Below are 8242 nucleotides of genomic sequence, written 5' to 3'. Positions count from 1 at the left end.
AAAAATGTTCATGGTAAATCATTAAATGAGAAAACATTATAACACAATATATCATGTGTTTTATGTTGTAAAAACATAGAGGAAGGATATGCACTATTATGCCAGTGATTCTGGGTGACAGAAATATGGAAATCTTATGATGAGCAACATATGCACATATATGTATAAGTATAAATTTGTATTATATCTATTTTCATTGTGTGTGGGGGTGTGTGTAGATAAATACATCGAGCAAAAAGCGAGGAAGGAAATAACACCAAGTTATTAAGTAAATTAACATTTGGTTGTGAGGATTATTGATGTTTAAAAATGTTTTTAATGTAGTCTCTAGAAACTACCAATAAAATATATTGTTTAATCTTGTGCATGTTTGATCATTCTGTCTTCCCATCCATTTTCCTATTCAGATTTGTCTTTAATCTTTGACATCATTCTCTTCTTTAAAATGACCCCATTTTCACATATGTATATTGCCTATTTGTTTTCTATGTGATTGTCTAGGCCTGTGGTTTTGACTGTGTACAGTTGATCCTTGAACATGGGTTTGAACTGTCTGGGTCTACTTATATGTGAATATTCTTCTGCCTCTACCACCCCCAGACAGCAAGATCAACCTCTCCTCTTCCTTCTCCTCAGCCTAGTCAATGTAAATACAATGAGGATGAAAACCTTTATGATGACTCACTTCTACTCAATGAACAGTAAATATATTTTCTCTTCCTTATGATTTTTTAACATTTTCTTTTCTCTAGCTTACTTTATTGTAATAATATAGTATATAATATATATGCAAAATATATGTTAATTAACTCTTTATTGGCAAGGCTTCCAGTAAACGGTATATGATTCGTAGCTCAGTTTCTGGGGAGTCAAAAGTTATATGCAGATTTTCAACCGTGTGGGGCAGAGGTTGGCACACCTTACTCCTATGTTGTTCAAGGGTCAACTATATTTTGCATCTTGAGAATTAGTGTCGTGATTTTAATATCTGTATGTGATTTTTCTGATACAAATAAATGCATCTCCATAATTTTTTACTCTCTAACCGCCAAATTCTGTGACATAAGTTATCAGTAACAAAGTTTACAGGTAAGAGATGTAGTGAATAGTTAAATGTACCACAAATAATAAGGCAAAACCAACTTTTGGAAAAAAGCTTTTTCACTGTGATGTTTTTGAGTGCTACTGAATGCTCATACTCCCTCTCATCCCTAACTTCCCTAGCAGTTGTGGAAGACACCCTACGTGAACCTCAATGATTTATATCTTATATAATCCCCTCCCTTGTGGGCAGACTGAGACTGCTTCTAGCCCATAGATTATGGCAAAGGTGATGGGATGTCACCCCCATGACTATGTTACATTATACATTTATCCATCTTAGCAGACTGAAAAGAGACTGTCCTTTTTGGCCTGATGAAGTAAGCAGCCATGTTGAAGAAGCACGGAACTGCAGCTGGCTTCTAGTACCTGAGGGAGCCCTGAGCTAAGACAGGACTTGAGTGGCAAAATCCTAGAGACAAGAGAAATGAAGAGAAGCAAGTCCAATGCACTGAGTTACTTTTCCCCACAAGGAGTCCACTGATTGGTAAATGGCTTGGCACAGATTTGGAGGTGCAGAGCTTTCAGCAAAATTATGGGCCAAGGAAATCAAACTTGGGAGTTCAGATCCCACCAGTGATGGTGGGCCCTGGCAAATACCACAGGCTTTCAGTTGGAACCTCTGAAGGACTATACCTAGGAATTAGTAAATATAGACCAGATCTTTAAAAGATTGGTAGCCCACCTTGGATTAGTTCACTAGCTAACCAAATTAAGGTAATTTGCCCCTACTATAATTGTCTTCAGAAACTAAAGCTCATCTAGAGCTTCTACAATTTCTCATGCACAGTAGTATTCAATCAAAAATTGCCAGGCATATGCAGAGTCAGAAGAAAAAAGTGGACAGTAGAAGAAGACCCACAGGTAATTCCAATATAGGAGTTACACTTCATGATCTTCAAAATAACTGAATAATGTGGTCAAGAAAATTTTTGATAAAATTCATAAGAAATGTGAATTATTTCCAATAATTATTCACTTTTCTGCTTAGTTTTAAGTTCTCCTGGAGTTTCTAACTGCACTTATTTTTCTTATTTGTTGTTCTAGGGTCTCAAATGTGCCATCTCATCTATGGAATTTTCCTTCTCTCTGGCATTCAAATTCTGAATAGTTATTAACTTTGAGGGGCAGGACCGGGTAAGAGCAAAGAGACTGGGCCAATAGCAAGCTAGAAACTTTCTCTAAATAAACTATCTGCAGATGATATTGCTTTGCTCCAAAATCCTAATAGACTGTATTGTGACTCACACAGGGGTTTCCAAAGGCTTTCCATACATCATGTCTATCTGCCACAGACACTTTATATATTTATTATATGCTAGATCATATGGGCCAAGAGACAGTGTGCATGACAGATCAGACCTAGTGAAAGTATATTCTTGCTCTGGGCCACACTGAAAATTGGCAACTTTGTGGGTTATTCAGTAAATAGACTGGAGCAGCATGAAAAAAATGAGGTTTATGGTGCCTAACGTAAGGAATGGTTTCTCAAAAGTAGTATAAATCTCTGTTGCAGGTTCCATGGCTTTGCTCTAAAATCACAATGATGTCCTCACAGTTTTCTCACTACTGATAGATCATACGCTCTAAGTGATAAGGCTGTGTGCACTACAGCCTAAACTTGCTGCAGAGACTTTCCTGCTCTAGGCCCCACTCAAAGCTGACAGCCTTCTGTGTCTCCCAGTATATGGTCTAGAGAAACATTTCTAGGTGTGGAATGTGTTACCTCCAGATCCCAAGGAGGCTTACCAGGTGCTGTACTTCTCTTTTGTGAAGTTAAACTTTGTGTGGTTGAGCTTATGGTAGTCTACAGTCATTCTCTAGAGTCCAGATGGTTTCTGCAGGGGCTAGAGTGATGCATTAAACAGAAATATGTTAGGGATCACCACTCCTTCATCCTTTAGGTCTTCAGTGGTGGCACTAATCTCTGTCATCCTCTAGGGTACAATATTGTATTTAATTTACCATCTTGGTTGGTGGAGGAGGAAAAGGCAGAGGTTTCCATTTGGTTTTCCCCACTATGAAGGCTCTCACTGTACAGGCCAAGGACCCAATGTGGAGACTAATCCAATTGCCAAATATATGAATTCCAGTTATACACTTGGAAATTGGGGACGTGACCACTGGGCCTGCAGACACAATGGACCACTGTGAGTCAGATTTAAGCCAGGATTTGATTTATTACCAGGACCCAATAAACCCCCACTCTGACAGGAGGACCATGATTATGCTTTGAGTGATGTCAACTCAGAAAGCTGTGTCTGATAGTCCTAAAAATTTCTTAGTTTTCCTCTTTCCCAAGTGTACAGTCATGTAAATAAATGGTCATAGGTTCTTTTGGGGAAGGATTAGGGTAAGCATTATAATATGTCTGCTGCAATGCAGTAGGGTTCTCCCTCTGAGGTGCATGGGCAACTCTCCAGACAATTGGTTCCAGATCTGAAGATTGGCTCATGTCTGAGAACTGAGCAAGGGACCCTCATTTTTAAATGAGGCAATTGCGCTCAGACTCCTGCCTTTTTCTGATTGTAATATTAAAGAGCTTCCCTATTGGCTGCCCATCAGTTTTACTCCTAGGGATACCAGGCTTATCATCAGACTTGATACAGCTCAGGAAAGAATTAATGAGCTTGAGAAAAAGTGTTTAGGCTTTCACCATTTAATATGATGTTAACTGTGGCTTTTTACAGATGCCTTTAATAGACTGAGGAAATTGCCTTCTATTCCTAGTTTACTAAGATGTTTTTGTATTCTTTCATGAATGTATATTAATTTTGCCAACTGATTCTTCTGTAGCAGTTGAGATGATCATATTTTTTCTTTATTGTGTTCATGTCTTTAAATTGAGTTCTGAATGTTAAATCGATTTTGTATTACACTATTATAATGTGGAAACTCTGGAAATCAAATTCTCCTTTCTCCAGAGGGCTTGTTTTTGCTGCTGTGCTTTTAATAACCTTTCTGAACTAATTTTGTGAAGTCTGTTTTCTTTGTCATCTGTGGTCACTGAACTCTTCTCTGTTAGCTTAACAGTCTTCTAATGATTGGATGGAGATTTCCTTAAATACCTGGAACCAAAAATCTCCCAGTCTTTGCAGAGTGGCTCTATATGTTGGGACACACCTTCAACACACAACCAGGAAGTTTACATCTCTGCCTTAGCCTTCACTTCTTGCTTGTGCAGAGCCTCAAGGTCAGTCAAAGGTGAGAATTTAGGGTCTTCTCAGGTCCTTTCTGAGCGTGCACACTGCCCTGGGCATGTCCCTGGCCTTCTAGTTTCCCAGAAATACTTCAGAGCTTTTGAAAGCCTCTAATTTCCAAAGTATTTCATTCTGAAACCTTTCTCTCTAAGCATTTTTGTTAGGCTATTATTTGCTTCAACTGTCATCTAATGCCTATAAAGATTTTGAACAAATACCCTCTGGGCAGTGGCTTTGACCAGTTCTGAGATAGGTAAGATAAAGATTTTTGAGCAGGTCATCCAGGAAGCCAGTAAGTACAGATCCACTAAGAACAATTCTTTGCAAATGAGGCCCATTTTGGTCCTTGTGTTACTGGTCCTAGGAATGTGGGCTATTATTTTCTAAACTACAGTTGAGTTGGGGAGCAGAGGATGTGACAAGGTAAGTTAAAATGCCACAAAGCTTGCTGTTCTTACTGAGATTCAGTTTTTCTTGAATAAGCATTCCCTGGGTTGCTGCAGGCTTTTTCTTAGTTTTCAGAGTTCAAAAAAAGTTGATTTTAACATTTTTTGCTAGTTTTTCATTGATTTTGTAAAGGCATAGACTTTTAGAGTTCTTTACTCCACCATTTTTTTTACATCTTTTTTTTTTTTATTTTTTAAGGGGACAGGGTGTTCAGTTGCCTTGTTTTTGTTGAGACAGAGTCTCACTCTGTCACCCTGGGTGGAGTGCAGTGGCGTCATTGTAGTTCACTGCAACCTCCAACTCCTGGGCTCTAAGCAATCCTTCTGCCTCAGCCTGCTGGGTAGCTGCAACTACAGGCGTGCACTGCAATACCCAGCTGGTTTATTTTTCCCTTTCTTTTAGAGATGGGGGTCTAACTTTTTGCTCAGGATAGTCTCAAACTCCTGAGCTCAAGCAATCCTCCCATCGCAGCCTCCAGAGTCCTAGGATTACAGGTGTGAGCCACTGTGCCTGCCATGACATCATCTTTTGCCTTCGCTTTTGAATATTTTTTCTGGGTTTTGAATTCTATACTGATAGCCTTGGTTTTACTTTCTATATTTTAAATATTTCATTTCTTTGTATTTTGTCTTGCATCATTTCTGATACGAAGTTATCTTCCATTCCTCACCTCTTCATGTTTCCTTTCAATCCTCAAAAATAGTTCTAATATTTCAATAGGTGTTTTAAAGTCCACCATATGTGTCATTTCTTGGTCTGTTTCCATTATCTGATTTTTTTCTTAGCTATTGTATTTTCCTGTATCTTTACATTTTAGTGTCTGATTGGGTATTAAATTTACATAATAAATTTACATTGTTAAATGCTGGATTTTGTTATATTCCTTTAAAGACTGTTGGACTTCAATCTAGCAAGAAGTTGCTTGTGTATCAACTTCATTCTTTCAAGGCTTATTTTTAGCTTAGTTAGGGTAGGTGTATGGTTCCCTTCACTCGAGGGCTAATTTATCCCCACTACTAAGACATAACCCCCCTGGGGTCTCCACTAATTGCCTGGGGTGATTAACAAGAACACTCTACTCTGACTTGCTAGCACTCACACATTTCACCCCGTGTGACCTCTGAGAACTCTTCAGCTTACAGTTCCCCAATTGCTCTTTTCGTGGCCTTACAGAGTTTCACTATAGAGCTTAATATTCAGTTACAAACTCAATGGCACACCATTCAGATTTCTGTTGCTCTTTCTCATCAACAACTCCCTCCTCTGCAGTACTGAGCCCTGAAACTTCCATCAGCCTTAGCCTTCCTGAGTATTAACCTCTTTCTTCTCAACTCTGTGAACCACCATGCTCTTCTTAGCACCTTCCTCCCTATATCACATTTTGCAAAGTGCCTCCAGGCAGAAAGCCAGGGCAATCATAGGCCTCACCTCATTATTTTCCTTCTCTCAGCTTTATAATCCTGTGTTGCCTTTGTTCAATATACAAAAACCGTTGCCTCATATATTGTATTAATATCTATTATTTCTAGTTGTTTATAGCAGGTGGGTGAGTTTGGACCTAGTTACTCCATCAAGGCTGGAAATGAAATTGAGCTGGAAATGAAATCCAAGCACAGTATTACTATCTGTGCTTGGATTTCTCAGAGCTTCTTGACTCCATAGCTTAATCTCTTTCACTGGTTTTTGAAAAATTCTAAACATAGTCTCAAATATCCTTCCTGCTCCAATATTTCTCTCCTCTTCTTCTGGGACCCCAGTTATACGTGCTTTACCTTTTGGCCATGGCCCAAATGCCTGTCACTGTCTGCATTATTTGCATTTTTTACCCCCTCTGTGGGACAAGTCTAGTGACTTGTCTTCAATTTCATGAATCCTGTCTTTTATTGTGTCCAATCTGCTGTTAAACCCATACAGTAAGTTCTTGGTTAATTTTGTGGTTTTCTTTTTTTAGTTGTAGCATACATATTTCATCCATTTTTAGAGATTCCAAATGTTTTGAAATCTTCCATATTTTCACCCATTTTGATTTATTGCTGTTATAGTAATGGTAATTTAAAGTGCTTTCTAGGAAAAAAACAAAAGGAAAATGGACTTGCTGACTTCTCACTATGGTTGGTGAGTCTTAATTTCAGGTTTAAGTCCTTCCTAAATTAGAATCAATATATTACACGTTCATATCATAAGTGTTTTCATGTTAGGTTTGTGTATCAAAGTAATAGTCAAAGTGCCAATAAACAGAATTCTCATACACTGGAAAAAAAAAGTGCTTTCTGCCAATTCCAGTACCAAAATCATCTAAGTTTTCTGTATTTGTTTTCTACTGTTGCCAAAACAAACTGCCACAAATTTAGTGGCTTAAAACAACACCGATTGATTCGTCTGGTAAGAAGTCCAGATGGGCTTAGCTGAGTTCTATCTCATAAAGTTGGAATCAAGGTGTAAATGCACTAGATAGGCTCTTATCTGGAGGCTGAATCTGCTTCTAAGTTCATTCAGGTTTTGGCTGAATTCTTTTCCTTTTGATTGTAGAACTGAAGCCCTCATTTTCGAACTTGCTGTCATCCAGGGGCTGCTCTCAGATCCTGGAGGTCACTCATGGTCCCTTGCCATGAGCCTTCTCCATATCAGTAAGAAAAAATCTGCCTTATGTTGAATTATTCCTGTACTTCAAATCTGTGACTCTCTCTTTTGCCACCCAACTGGAGAAAACTCTGCTTTTAAAGGGCTCATGTGAAAAGATTAGGCCCACTCAGGTAATATCCCTTTGACCATTTAAAGTAACATAATCACAGAAGTGATATTTTATCAGAATCATAGGTTCCACCAACACTCAAAGGGTGGAGGGAATTATACAAGGAAGAAGTTCCTTGAAGGTCATTCTTAAAATTCCACCTACCACAACTGTCATTCACTTTCTGTCTTAACAGCTGCATTTCTCTGCCTTTTCTTACATCTAGTAATATTTTATTTTGTGTATTAAAAAAACTTTGTGTTAAAAAACTAGAGGCTGGAGTTGACTAGGCTTGCCTTTTCCTTTAAATAGAAGAGGTAAGGTAAGGGATTTATCACCTCAAACCAATCAGGGCTTGTTTGTAGTGTTAAAACTTCAAACCAATCAGGGCTTGTTTGTAGTGTTAAAACTTCAAACCAATCAGGGCTTGTTTGTAGTGTTAAAACTGGTCCCTTGCTGATCACTGTTCCTCATGTATTTCCCTCCTGCACTTTTGCTTGAGAGCCTGTTGGGTCTATCTCCTCAGACCTGAAAGACAGCTTGAGATTTAATTCTCCCCTTCATAGAATTTCAGCTGAGCTCTTGGAGCCTCCTTCCTCATGATTGTGGCAGGCCCCTTCTCTTATTATCGGGGCTGTTTCCAAAGGTGAGACAGCCTTTCTGGTCTAGTCCCCTCAACTGCCACACCATCACAAACTCAGCAAACGTCCTGTGGACAAAACTAGTCATATGCTTGGAGCTGTTCTAGTTTCTAAGTCAGCCC

Source organism: Eulemur rufifrons, chromosome 30, assembly GCF_041146395.1.
Source record: "Eulemur rufifrons isolate Redbay chromosome 30, OSU_ERuf_1, whole genome shotgun sequence".
NCBI classification, from domain to species: domain Eukaryota; kingdom Metazoa; phylum Chordata; class Mammalia; order Primates; family Lemuridae; genus Eulemur; species Eulemur rufifrons.
The sequence above is the reverse complement of the archived record's forward strand: the minus strand, read 5'-3'. Positions refer to the sequence as shown.